Genomic DNA, 14,455 nt, shown 5'->3' on the forward strand with positions numbered 1-14,455 from the left:
TACTGTCATGATAGGCATAACAAGGATAAAATAGATTTGGTGATGTTTTGAGGTTTGGTCATTGAAAGGTTGATTAAAATGATATGCTTGGTTCATGGTGATCAATTCATATATGCTTAGGGATAGTATATGTGAAGGAAGTATTCTAATATGAATTGATATGCAAGTATGTGACCTTATGGATCAATTAGTGTATATTTGTGTGTTAATGAAAGGTTTTGATCTTAGGATGTGATACCATCATATTAGAGTTAAGTGTGAAGATATATCCAAGATAAACTTAGGCTAGATTATCTAAGTATGACTCTGATTGTATTAGGTGTGTGTTTTAGGCCATGTAATTTCTTGTGAAGGTTTAACATAGAGCTACCTAAGGTAGAAGTTGTAGTGAGAGATACCTAATTCAATTAGTAAAATTAAGAGTTTTCTTAGGATAATTTATAGGAGATTTATTAAGTAAATTTCTAAGATAGCAGTTCGAGGTTTAGGCTACTCTCATCTCACTCGCCTCTACTACAGGAATCGCTTTGCTTTCTTTTCCTATAGCTACTAAGATAGATTCGGGAAGAGTGTTGATGCATGAAGGAAAGATAGTAGCTTGTGATTCTAGGCAATTGAAAATTCATGAGAGGAATTACCTTACCCATGACCTTGAGTTAGCAATTTTAATTAAGATTTGGAGACACTACATATATGATTCTAAGCTAGAGGTTTTTAGCGATCATAAGAATTTTAAATATCTATTGACAAGAAGAGATAATTGGAATTTTTAAGGACTAGGATTTTGATCTTAATTGTCATTTGGGCAAAGCTAGTATGGTGGTTGATACTTTGAGTAGAAGACCTCTAGATATATCTTCCCTTATGGTTAGAGAGATAGATCTTTTGGTTTGGTCTAAAGATTTAAGTTTGGCTTATGAGGTTACCCTTAGTAGTATGAGACTAGGTATGACTAAAGTAACAAGTGAATTATTGAAGGAAAATTGGAGAAGCATAATTAGTTGATTCATTTTGAAAACAAGACAAGAGGATATAGGACAAGGTAGTGGATAAGAGCTGCCTTCGGTATAGATGAGGTGGTAAGACTTGGAGATTGATTCTGTGTAAAACTTACGCTTAGGCACATGATTTTTGGAGAGGGTCGTAGAAATGAAAATATTATTCTTGCAGATACCTTGAGTAGGATGATCTTTCGCCTACCACATTTGATGATTTAAGGGTTGGATTTGACTAAAGAACTTAGAGACTTAAGCGTGATGTGTGAGCTCACCCTTAGGAGCATTGAATTTAGTATGTTGAAAGTAACTAATGAATTAATGGACGAGATTAGAGAAGCCTAGGAGTTAAATTCTTTCTTAGTGAACCAAGTGGAGAGGATTAGTAGGGGTGGGTATAAATAGCCCTTTACGAGTGGAAATTGATGATGTTTTGGGGTTCAATAATAGGATCTATGGCCTAGTAATCTTGAATTTAGGAAGATGATCTTAAAGGGAGGACACAAGTGTTCTCTTAGTATCCATTGAGGAGCTACTAAGGTGTATCAAAGTCGTGCAGTGAAAGCATGGTGGCCTTAAGTGTAGAGAGGAATAGAGGATGGTGTGTACTCATATTTAGTATAGTATAAGTCTGAGACAGAACATTAGGTGCCTTTTAGGACTTTTGTAGCCTTTAGATGTTCCTATTTGGAAATGAGATAATGTGTATAAACTTTGTTGTGGGTTTTCCTAGGAAGTTTAGGAAGAATCTTGAACAAGATATGGATGGAGTTTTAAGGTACAAGTGCAGAATTTGTATTCCACAAAATGCAGAATTGAAGAAGTTGATACTTGAGGAAGGTCATAAAAAGCAAGTTGAGTGTACATCAGGATATGACAAAAATGGTGGAATGGTATAAAGAGGGAGGTGGCCGAGTATGTTGCATCTTGCATTGTGTCAGAAAGCTAAGGTAGAACATCAAAAACCAGGAGGTTTATTATAGATGATGGAAGTGCCAGAATGGAAATGGGATAGTATAACTATGGATTTTGTTGTTGGATTTCCAAGGTCTATTAAGAATTGTGATTCTATTTGGGTGATTGTGGATAGATTAACTAAGTGTGCTCATTTTCTTCCAGTGAATATAAAGTGGTCCTTGGAAAAGTTAACTCAGTTGTATATTAAGGAGATTGTTAGATTACATGGTGTGCTCTCCAGTATTATTTCTGATAAGGATCCTCGTTTTACTTCTCGATTTTGGCAGAGTTTGCATCAGGCATTAGGGAATAAGTTGAGACTCAGTTCTGCTTATCACCCACAGACTGATGGACAGTCTCAGAGAACTATCCAATCTTTGGAGGATTTGTTGAGGGCTTGTATTTTGGATCATCTAGGGAGTTGAGAAGAAATGTTACCTTTGGTCGAGTTCACTTATAATAATAGTTTTCACGCAAGTATAGGAATGACACCATTTGAGGCTCTATATGGGAGGAAATGTAGAACACCTTTGTGTTGGTTTAAAGAGGGAGAACATGTATTTTGAAGGTGACTCCTACCACAGGTGTGGGAAGAGCTATTAAAGCTAAGAAGTTGAATCCTAAGTTTATTGGGCCGTATCAAATTCTCAAGGGGATTGGATCAGTGGTATATCAGATTGCATTACCTCCATTCCTGTCTAATTTGCATGATGTGTTTCATGTTTCACAACTGAGAAAGTATATTCACGATCCGAGTCATGTTTTGGAATCAGAGGCAGTACAAGTTAAGGAGAATTTAACTTTTGAGAAACAGCCAGTCTCAATGATAGATAAGAAAGTTAAACATTTGCGGAGAAAATCTATCAATTTGGTAAAGATTATTTGGGATGAGGTTACTAATGAAGCCAGTTGGGAGTTGGAAGATAAGATGAAGGATCAAATCTCTTTTCAAGTAAGTGAATTTTCGAGGACGAAAATTTTTGTTGTTGGGGAGAATTGTAACATCTCAGTTTTCAACATGATTATTACTATTATTATTATTGTCATTATTACTATGTGGTATTTGGTCATAATTTGGTGGTTATATTTTACTTCAATTATAGATAATTCACACTCCATTTATGCTTAGAAAGATATGTGTGTTGTTAGATCTAATTAGATAGTTGTGAAATTTTTTTTAAGAATCATTTCTCGCTGGGCTGACTGACTAGTCTCAGTGTCCGAGGCATAACTTGGGCTGTGATAATCCAAATGATGCAAAATTGGTGTCAATGGAAATATAAGAGAAAAACGCACAACTTTTGCAGAAATAGCCATTTGCAAAATCGGTCGTTTAGGAGGTCAAAATTGGACTTTTATTAATACAATTGTTTCTCGCTGGGCTGATTGGCAAGCCTCGGTGTTTGGGGTATAACTTGGTCGGTGGTTGTTCAAATGATACAAACTTGGTGGCTATGGAAAGATAAGAGAAAATCCTACAACTTTCATGAAGGAAATATTTTCAGATTCGGCTGTCTATAAGGTCCAAATCAGTAGCCAAAGTCGGTGCGGAAAAGAACATGGCACCAACTCCATTAATTCACACCAACTCCATTAATTCATCCCACCAACTTCTATAATTCATTCCACTAATTCATTCCACTTAGTTTTGTCTATCTTTTTCTCCATTATTTTACATTTTTTTAATGTGTTTTGGAGGCTATAAATAGGCCTTCACTTCTCCATTGCAAACCATCCCAAGAAATACTTCTCATCCCTCAATTCTCTTTTTCTCTTCTCTTATACTCTCTTCTTTCCCTCTTCTTCTCTTTGAAGACCAAGAGAAATCTAGAGGAAGAGGTTCTGTCCTAATTTTAGCTCCGGTCCCTGTTTTAGACGGAAGGAGCCTTGGGGAGGCAGCTGTGCTATAGTCTCAGTTTCTGCCCGAGTTTCAGTTCAGGATTATCCAAGTAAGGGTGGCATTTATAAAATTAATCTAGTATGGGTAGTACTTATAAGACTTAATCTAGTATACATGAGCATGATAGGAGTAGTATAACTTTTAATATGTTATTTTGTTTGTATGAAGGTTGTTATTTATTTAAATTGATGGTTGTTATTTATTCAAGTTGGTGGTTGTTTTGGATATTTAATTTGGCATGGTTATGATTATGTTTATATATATAATTATGAAGTATGTGTATGTGGTTTGGAAAAGTAAATAGGACTGAGAGGAGTAAGGTTATGGATGGGAGGTCTCTTGGTGAGATCAGGGATATAATCTTTGGAGAAAATATGGTATTTCGGAATCCCATTGTGAGGATTTCCAATTTGGAAATTTTCCAAGGATTATATAGTAAACCACTTCAGATGTTAGGTGGATTCTGAAGTACTCCTCTAAGTATCTATTTGCTACCGGTATGGGTCTGGGTCGAGTCATACCGATGGATGAGGTGACCCCACCAGGGTTACGTGACGACGTAATCCAACTGTATACTTTCCATGAGAGGTTAGGCGTGAGACATGGGTTGCTGACATGTTTCACCGTATCAACACTTGGTTTGGATAGGTGTTGAGGCCAACATTTGGTTTGGATGTGTTGGTTACATCATGGATTATACGGTGGTGTGACTTTGCTTTGGATGTGGATTATGTATACATATGGTATGGATTGTATACTAGGGTTATGGATTTCTTTAATTAATATGTATGCTATTGGTTTATATCTATCTTGGAAATACATGTTGGTTTGAACAAATAATTGTTAAATGATATTTATACTATGGTTGGTTTTATACGTGCTAACCCTTATGTTTCCATGTGGTGGAACTGTGATGATCTCACTATGTGGGGGAGCAGATCAGGTGTGAAGCCATAGGATAGCAAGGAGTCTTCTGGGTAGCTGCTTTGAGAAGTGGCTAGGCTTAGAGCTTGACCAGCACCTAGGGTGTTTCTGTTAATGGTTAATGTTAATATATTTTGGATGACTGTATGATTTTACTGAGAATGACTAATATATTTATGTTTGCTATTATGAAAACAATTTTTACACTCTAGCGTAGCTGGCTTTTGCTCTATTTTTTTTATTATAAATGCTCTTTTATTTTGGTTGGTTATTGATGTGATGACCTAAGGTGGGTCGTTACACACTTCATTTGACTAGCATTATTATTTAACTGCAAAAAATGTGTGAGTATTTGATATACTTTATTTAACCCCCTTCTAGTGTTTATCTTTTCCCAATAGTTTGGTATTAGACCTTAGCCTTTGATGAGGTTGAGCATCTAATCGTGCTAAAGGAAAAAGATCCATTATGAAAAGTAATGAAGGATAGTACCTACCAAAAGGAGCCTTTCTCACAAGGTCCCTTGCCTTTAATGGAGATGACTACCCATATTGGAAGGATTGGAAGCATATGTTCATCAAATCCACTCAATACCACCTTTGGAGAATCATCACTCAAGGTGATGTTAGTGCTACCAAGCTTGAGATTAAATATACTTAAGATCACTAAAACACTCTATAACTTAATACCAAAGCAAGATAGATCCTTGCTTGCTCTTTATCCAGAATAGAGTACAATAAATTTTGCAACTACTCAATGACCAAAGAAATATGGGATGCCATCATGGTAACTTATGAGGGTACTAAAGATGTAAGGCTCAAACAAGTTGTTACACTTTAGAGACATTATGAGTTGTTCTCTATGAAAGAGAGCGAGTCCATAGACGAAATATTTTGAAGATTCCAAACAATTCTAAACGGGTTAAAATCCATAGGAATTAAGTTTTCCAAAGCTTAGAATAATCTTAAGATCTTGGACAACCTTCCTAAGATCTGGGAACCCAAAGCCACAACCATTTCAAAAGCATGTGATCTTAAAGTTCTCACTCTTGATGAACTTATTAGAGCTCTACAAGTTCATAAGGTTCATTTGAATAATAGAGATCATCCTAAAGTAAATGAAACTATTACTTTAAAGGGTGGTGAGACTACGAAGAAAAGAGAAAATGGAAAATCATTGAAGGCATAATCTGAGCCTAGCGGCTCAGATGATAGTTTTGAGGACTTCATAAATAACAAGATATCTCTCATGTCTAAGAAGGTCAAGAACATGCTAAAAAAGAAAGGAAGATTGAGAATGTAACACCCCAATTTTCATAAAATTATATTAATGTTATGTTATATAATTATTTTAATATTTTAAATGTGTTTATTAAAAGATTTAGATATTATTTAATTATCTATATTAGCTCTATTTTATTATAAAGCTTGATTTATAATTATTATTTTAATTAGTGAAGTATGAGTTATTTTTATAAAGTGTATTTTATTATTATATTCATGTTATTTGATTAAAGAAAGGAATATGTTCAATTATATATATATATATATATATATATATATATATAATTATTTTATGAGAAAGGGGAGGAAGAACGTGTTGGTAAATGATTAATTATTATTATTATTTATTTTATTAATTGAAAAAAAGGGGTTAAGGAAGTTATCATAAGTTATACGTTATTTTCATGTATTCACTCACGCTCATTCTCTTTTGACCCTCGTTTTCTCTTATGCTCTGAAGAACAAAGGGACCCTCAAAGAAGAAGACCAAATTTCGCTCGTGCTTCGTCCTCTACTCATCAAGGTAAGGGGGAGTGAGAAACGGGGAGTGAGAAACCTCACTCGGGAGTGTGGGCATAATTGTTGAGTAGTCGGATTGGCCTTCAATCCCTTGCTTGATGCATGCTTTAGGAATAGACAAATTATGAAAGTTTTTTGTTTTGTTTTCTGATTATTCTATTGCATTCCTTATGTGATTATGAGTGTGAATATGCGTTTAATTTTGAGAATAGATAAGTTTTTATATGAATTAAAGTGATCTATGGGTTCTTACATGAAACCCTACGAGAATGGGTAAATTTTGAATGTTTTTTGTTTTGCCTTTTAAGTTTTCTATTGTGTTCCACGATGATTATTGAGCATGAATGTATGTTTAATTTTGAGTTTGAATATGTTTTTATATGAATTAATTAGAATGCTTTATGGGTTCCTACGGGAAACCTATGATAAACAAGCAAATTTTGAATGTTTTCTGTTTTGGCTTTTGAGTTTTCTATTGTATTCTCTGATGATTATTGAACATGAATGTATGTTTAATTTTGAGTTTGAATATGTTTTGATATGGATTAGAGTGCTCCATGGGTTCCTATGGGAGACCCTGTGAGAAACAGACAAATTTTGAATATTTTCTGTTTTGGCTTCTGAGTTTTCTGTTGTGTTCACTGATAATTACTAAGCATGAATATATATTTAATTTTGAGTTTGAATATGTTTTGATAGGGATTAGAATGTTCTATGAGTTCCTACGGGAAACCCTACGAGAAAGGCAAAATATGAATGTTTTTTGTTTTGATGTTTGAGTTTTCTGTTGTGTTCCTTGATGTTTGCTGAATGTGAATATGTGATTAATTTCAAAAATAGATAAGTTTTAAGCGATGTTTGAAGGTGCTAATGGTGTGAGAACTTCCTTATTATTGTGTTAATGCAAGTGATGTGTTTCTATGAGCATGATGAGGATGAGAATCTCTTATATGTGACCTTGTGACTATGAGTATGAGAAATGTGAAATGTGAACAAGTGACATGAGACCTGATGTGATATGATAAGTGAAATGTTGATTCCATGAGTTTGTCAACGTGTGACATGCATCATATGCATTTATGTGACGAGGTACGATATAGAGTACATCGTTAAGGAAGGTCCTCTAAGGTTGAAACATCTTGGAAGAGTCCTAGGGGATAACGTGGTTTGGAAGACCTAGTTCTGCCCGATTGTATGCCTGGGACATATCTTGCGCGATTTCGTTATCCCGATGAAACCCTAGCAATACATCCTTCTAGTTGAGAGTGCGCGGTTGAGCCAGCATGTACTCCTAAACTACTCCAAGTATGTTGCTTCGACAACATACCACGTGATATGTGATTATGAGATACGTGACCGGTGCTACATGCATGAATTTATGAGTCGAGTCCATGGCATCATTGCATGATAAATGATTGTGCATGTGTTACTGGTTTATGTATGGCTTGTATGTGTGCCTTGCTTGTGATTGCTTTGTGTGTGTTATCTTACAGTTGTTTTTGCACCTGAACCAGAGTGAGACGTTTCTCACTCCCTTGTTTGTTCTTATGTGTGTTTCCATTTATGCTTGTAGGTGACTTTCAAGCTGATGCCGATGAATTCTATGATGATGCCTAGGTGGGAAGCTCTGAATAGGATATGTGACACCATGGGATAGATTAGGACATTTTATTTGGTGATTTGGATTTCTTATGATATTAATTTCTGATTTTGGATATAGTTATTTATTTACTTTAATTACCTTGATATTTAATTTACTTTATTGTGGAAGCGTTTAATATGTGAATGTGAGCCTTTTACTTTTACGTGCTTGGAGACTATTTTAATTATGAAAATTTTATGTTATATTCATTGTATAATTATGTGTGGGGTAGAGGGTGTCATAGAGAAACTTCCACAGGAAGAAGGACATGTTCAGAAAGCCTAATCAAACTAACAATAAAGAAGTTGTCTACTATAAGTATAAAAAGTCTAATCACATGAAGGTTGATTGTCCTTCACAAAGGAAGAAGTGGTCATCCAAAAAGAAGGCTAAGAAGAGCCTAATGGCTAGGAAGATTTGGACAGTAGCAGAAGTAGTACTTCAAAAGATGAGAAGGTCAACATATGTCTCATGGTAGATGCTGAGTCAAACATTACAAATATAGAGGTAAAATTATTCATCTAATTTCGATGATGATGAGATGTCCTATGAGACTCTCCTAACAAACTCTCACATGATTTCTCTTTAGTACAAGAAACTTAAAGAAAGAAAAAGATTTTGGAAAAAAAATCTTGAACTCAAGAAGAAAATGTCGAACATTGTAGGAGAGATAAAGTCTCTCAAGGATAAGATTGGAGGCTGAAAACCTACAACTCAAGAATGACTTAGCCAAATTTGTTGACGGATCTTCTAAGGTGAACATCCTTTTAAAGCATAAAAGGCTTTCGTCTAACAAAAATGGTCTTAACTTTGACCTTAGTTTAAGGACATCTCAAGCCAAACCCAAGGTTCCTCTTCGTAAAGCTAATGGAAGTGGAGATAAAACTCTAAGTAAATGAAAGGGTAAGACCAAGGGCATGGGGACTAACAGAAAAGGACCCAAGAAAATTTGGGTACCAAAATCTCAAATAATCTCTATTGTAGATATCCTTAATAAAAAGAAGAAAGAATTCACATTAGTACTTAGATAATGGCTACTTATGGCACATGATCGCAGAAAGGTCTTTGTTCCTAGACCTTCAATCACATGAAGGAATAGTCTCTTTGGAAGTGGAAATGGCAAAATCAGAGTTATAGGTAAGATAGGTAGAAACTCTACACCTATTGTAAATAATGTTTTATATGTTGAAAGTCTAAAGTATAATCTACTTAGCATAAATCAATTTTGTGATAATGGATATACATTAGTCTTTAACAAAGATGCATGCATAGTCAAATAAGATGATGGACTTGTACTTTTTACTACTCAGAGAAAGAATAATCTCTTGAGATTAATCTAACTAGTTTGAGCAAACAAAATATAACATGTCTAATATCAAGAAAAAATGAAAAATGAATTTGGCACAAAAAGCTTAGGCTTTTTAACATGAAACATATTTCAAAAATAAATAAATAAAGGGTTGTTACATAGATTAAAAAGGGAAATAGATTAAAACATCTTTCAAAACCAAAAAAAATTGTTTCCACTTCTAGACCACCTGAGTTGTTACATATGGATTTGTTTGGTCCAACTAGGACACTCAGTCTAGGAGGTAAGAAGTATAGATTTTTCATTATAGATGACTATTATAGATATACATGGGTATACTAGGCCACAAAAACGAGTCATTTAAGGTCTTTGAAATATTTTGTAAGCATGTTCAAACTGAAAAAAGATTTTGTTTTGTTGCCATCATAAGTGATCATGGAACTAAGTTTGAAAATTCTAATTTCAAAAACTTTTGTGAAAAACATAGTATCCTTCCCAATTTCTCCTCATTGAGAACAACTCAACAAAATGGGATAATTGAAATAAAAAACCAGACTTTAAAAGAAATAACAAGAATACTTCTTTACAAAAATAATTTGCCAAAACACTTTTGGGTAGAAGTAGTGAACATAACGCCTTACATCCAAAACAAAATATTGATAAGATTATTACTAAACAAAACTTTGTATGAAATGTGGAAAGGAAGAAAACCCAACATATCATATTTTGATCCTTTTGGATGTGGGTGCTATATCCTAAACACTAAGGATCAATTGGGCAAGTTTGATTCCAAAGTAGACAAGGGTATTTTCCTTGCATATTTAAATACCTTAAAGGCCTATAGAGTCTACAACTTTAGAACCTCTATGGTAGAAGAATATATTCATGTAATATTTAATGATGCATTAATAACTAATAGGAAACTATTAGATCTAGAAGAAGATTTTACAGATTAAAGGAGATTAGACAAAAGAACTAGACGCTATAAATTAGATGATGGAACTTCTTAAGGAGCAAACAAATCAATTCGACAAATTCACCATAACACAGAGAGACTAGAAGTTTGATAACTACCATCCTTAAGACCAAATCTTAGGAGACAAGATTAAAGGCATCGAAATCAGGTTGACTCTTAAAGATAATGTTTCATGTGCTCTAGTTTCGAAAATAGAATCAAAGAACATAAACAAAGGACTAGGAGACAATGACTAGATTATTTATATGGAGGAAGAGTTTCATCAATTCAAAAGAAATAATGTCTAGACTCTAGTACCAAATCCTAAATACCAAAGCATGGTTAGAACTAGATAGATGTTCAAAAACAAGTTAAACGAACAAGGTAAAGTGGTAAGGAATAAAGCTAAATTGGTAGCTCAAGGCTATAACCAGTAAGAAGGTATTGACTTCACTGAAACCTTTACTACTGTTTCTAGACTTGAAGCTATTAAGATCATGTTAGTTTTTGACGCTCACAAAAACTTAAAGCTTTTTCAAATAAATATAAAAAGCATATTTTTAAATGGAATAATTGAGGAAGAGGTGTATGTTAAACAACCTCTGGCTTTTGAAAATCCTAATTTTAGAGAACATATTTTCAAACTCAAAAAGGTTCTTTATGGTCTAAAACAAGCTCCTAGAGAGGTAAAGTTGACATAAGTCTCTTTAAAAGAGAGTCTGAAATATATTTCATTATAGTTCAGATGTTTGTAGATGATATAATTTTTGGTGTTACTAATGAATCTTTGTGTGAGGAATTTTCCATGTTAATGCAGACAAAATTTTAGATGAGCATGATGGGAAAGTTGAAGTTCTTTTTGGGACTTTAGATTAAGCAAACAAACAAAGGCATTTTCATCCATCAACAAAAGTATACTAGAGAGCTTCTTCTGAAGTTTGGGATGAATGACTATAAGTCAATGCCCAAACTCATGCATCCTTCTACAAGTCTATCAAAAAACGAATTAGGTAAACCGGTAGATAGGATGATCTACAATGGTGTGATTAGATCTCTACTCTACTTGACTATTAGCAGACTTGATATCATGTTCAATGTCTGTCTCGAGGCTAGATTTTAATTTAATCCTAGAGAGTCACATCTAAAAGTTATTAAACAAATATTTAGATATCTTGCAAACTCTACTAACCTCTATTTGTTTTATGAAAAGAATAATAATTTCAGGTTAGAAAGATTATGTGATGCTAACTATGTTGGGGATAGGATTGAAAAAAAGAATACAAGTGGAGTTTGTCAATACTTAGGAAGCTACCTCATCTTTTAGGCAAGCAAGAAACAAAACTCTTTAGCTGTTTCAACTGTGGAGGCAAAGTATATCTCAACAGTTGGATGTTGCTCACCACTCGTGTAGGTCAAGTATCAACTTGAAGGCTATTATAGTCTTGAAAATAATATACCTGTATTCAGTGATAATACTAGTGTCATTAATCTGTCTAAAAATCATATACAACATTCCAAAGCAAAACACATTGAGACAAGATATCATTTCATTTATGATTATATGTAGAAAGGAATTTTTTATATAAAATATATTAACATGGATCATCAATATGCTGATATCTTTACACTAACCTATCATTTGAGTTTTTGAAAAAGGTTTCAAGTGCATTTAAAGCTTATTAATGCGAGGAATCATGAGATGCGTTGGTTTTCAGGAAAGTAACGCGTGGAGTAGTGGGAATGACAAATGTGCGTTACATCAACACCTACCTTTACTCCCTTCAATCTACCTACCACAAATGATTAGACCTAATCTCCCACTACCAACAAAACTTAACCATTTTTCCCTCCACTCTCTTACTCTCTCAAAATAACTTTTGATACATAATTGTTCATCTTCTTTCCCAAAGTCTCTCTCTGCAAACACAAACCCTATTTTCCCAAATCACCAATGACACCCAAAGCTACTCCGTCTAGTCGCAAGGTATCCATGGAGGTGTACCCAAAATTTGCATTCCTACCAAAAAAGACCATCGATATACAAAAAATGTAAGATGAGGGCTACTCAATGAAGACTTATCTTGACTAAGTTGGGTGAACCTCATTTGTCAAGTTGAAGTGCAATTGGCACCATGCTTCCTACACCATTTTATAGGACTATACCATCTAGGAGCTAAACTCCATCATCGAGCAGGTCAACCAAACCACCATCCACATTAACCCTCTGACCATTGCAACAACCTTAGGTTGTAGGGAAGAAGGTGAATCCTATAAGGGAGACTGGAAGGTAGCTATCACCTAGGATACAATAGATGTACTCATTTACACAAATGGTCTGAGACTATCGAAGAGGAACACCTTGAAGAAATTTTTCTGACAAGCTAACTTGACCTTAGACAGCAAGATGTTCCACAACTTGTTATTCAATACCTTCCTGCCATGTCAAAATTAGTTTTTTTTTTCTAAACAAAATTTAAGTACTTTAAAAAATGTTATGAAAGATTATGTGTTGCTAGAACTACTTAACAATTATTTATGAGAAATTAGAAAAATAATTAATCTATAGTATTAATAATTAGTGAAGTCAAGGTACTTCATATCTCTATTAAAAATAAAATAAAAAATAAAATTAAGTAATAAAGTATGTTGATTATTTTATTCTTGAACCTCAAAGTTTTGAATTCAAGTCTTGATTTTGACAAAAATATTAATTTTTTAATTAATAAAAAGATATAATGATCTAAAAGAGATATTTTTTTTATATATAGTATAGATTTTAAAAATAAATAATTATAAAATAAAATATAAACAAATATGTCCTCATAAAAATTAACACTGTCAACGGTTACCAAAAATATATCTTTTATATATATATATATATATATATATATATATATATATAATATTTTTAACTTTTCAATTCAACTTAAATCAAATGTTTTTACAATTAATTAATTATTTTTCAAAATCTACCATGATTTTAGTCATTTTACACATAGTAAAATTAGAATTTAGGGTTGATTGAATATTGTAGTGTTCTTTTTAAAATTAATTACATAAATAGGGTTGTTTTGAAACTATTTTCACCTTTGGGACAATTTATTATAGTGTCGCTATGACCCATAGCGACACTAGTGCCACGTGTAATATTTTTTTTTATAGAAACCATGAAAGCCATGTAAAAGTCACCATAGTTGGTAGCGTTTCAACTAAAGTCGCTATAACCAATAAGAGCACCTCCAATGAGGGTTGCTTAACCAATTTCTTATTTGTAAGCACCGTATCTAACAAGAAATGCCCATTAGAGTAGGCTTATGTGGCACAAGAAGGAGAAATTTTTTTACCTCTGTCCCTTGCTGAAGCAACGGTGCTTAAGTGCATGGATCTTTCACGTGGAGTGTTGTGATTGGTTGGATAAACATCTCTCCTATAATTTTCAAAGTTATTTTAATTCTCCTCCTTTATTGTTATTCATCTGCAAATTTTGAAACGTTTTGGACATCATAATAACAAAAATTAGTGCGTATTTATTATTATAAATAATTTATCGTGCATTTATAGTATTATGCAATTTCTTAATTTTTTATATTTAATTTTGTTATAATTTTTTGTAATTCTTTTTATAATGTAATTTCTTTTTATTATCGTATTCTTTTTATTATGTAATTTCTTTTGTTTGTTATTCATATTTATATATTATCCATAATAATTAATTTTTAAAAATTTATCATAAAGTTTAGTGTGAGTTGTCAAAAAGTGTAGTATAAGTTGTAAAAAAGTGGAGATGTTTATAAGCAATTCTCAATGGAGCAAAAATTGTAAAAATATAGTATGAATTGCTTATAAATGACATGGCACAGTAGGACCCATTTAAAGTCTATGAGAGTTGCTTATAAGGGCGTTTCCAATGGAAGCAACTCATTTAAGTTGCTTCATGCATTGAAAAATGAAAAAAATGATCTTCAGTGTTC

General features: G+C 33.2%; 1 long non-coding RNA gene across 1 annotated transcript; it reads left to right on the forward strand.

Moving 5' to 3' along the window:
• Positions 1-985: 985 nt before the first annotated feature.
• On the forward strand, positions 986-5,008 carry LOC145956720 (uncharacterized). The gene is made up of 2 exons (XR_014432954.1): positions 986-3,901; positions 4,791-5,008. It is a non-coding gene; the product is annotated as an uncharacterized LOC145956720 (long non-coding RNA).
• Positions 5,009-14,455: the final 9,447 nt, after the last annotated feature.

Source organism: Cajanus cajan, chromosome 4, assembly GCF_000230855.2.
Source record: "Cajanus cajan strain Asha chromosome 4, NIPB_CcT2T_4, whole genome shotgun sequence".
NCBI lineage: Eukaryota > Viridiplantae > Streptophyta > Magnoliopsida > Fabales > Fabaceae > Cajanus > Cajanus cajan.